The sequence below is a fragment of the Capsicum annuum genome, chromosome 5, assembly GCF_002878395.1.
Source record: "Capsicum annuum cultivar UCD-10X-F1 chromosome 5, UCD10Xv1.1, whole genome shotgun sequence".
Lineage (NCBI taxonomy): Eukaryota > Viridiplantae > Streptophyta > Magnoliopsida > Solanales > Solanaceae > Capsicum > Capsicum annuum.
Window position 1 is genome coordinate 220,752,997 of NC_061115.1, and position 602 is coordinate 220,753,598.

At 25.7% G+C, this 602-nt stretch overlaps 1 protein-coding gene across 1 annotated transcript in view; it reads right to left on the reverse strand.

Annotated features, from left to right (window-relative positions):
• The window catches only part of LOC107871465 (probable protein phosphatase 2C 38), a gene marked incomplete in the record, with an annotated part of 4,987 nt that overhangs the window by 4,013 nt on the left and 372 nt on the right, over positions 1 to 602 (reverse strand).

Below are 602 nucleotides of genomic sequence, written 5' to 3' on the forward strand. Positions count from 1 at the left end.
TAATCTGCAAACCAACATAATCAAGAACAACCTTAGCAAATGCTAAAATCCAAAAAATGCATTTTGACTCGAGAAATAAAAGATTTGAGCTTAAGCAAAAAATGGGTTTCAAGATTATACAGAAATCAACCAATGCAACACCAATTAATCTTCAAAACAACATAATCAAGAACAGCCTTAGCAAATGCTAAAATCCAAAAATTGCATTTTGACTCAATAAATCAACAATTTGAGCTAAAACAAATAATGGGTTTTCAATTTTCAAGATTATTACACACAATGGAAATAATCTGCAAACCAACACAAACAAGAAACAACCTTAGCAAATGCTAAAATATAAAAACTACATTTTGATTCAATAAATCAACAATTTGAGCTAAAACAAATAATGTGTTTTCAATTTTCAAAGATTATTATACACAATGTAATTAATCTGCAAACCAACATAAACAAGAAACAACCTTAGCAAATGGTAAAACCCAAAAACTGCATTTTGATTCAATAAATCAACAATTTGACCTAAAACAAATAATGAGTTTTCAAATTTCAAGATTATTATACACAATATATAAATCAAAATACAAAAAAAAAAAAAAAAAAAA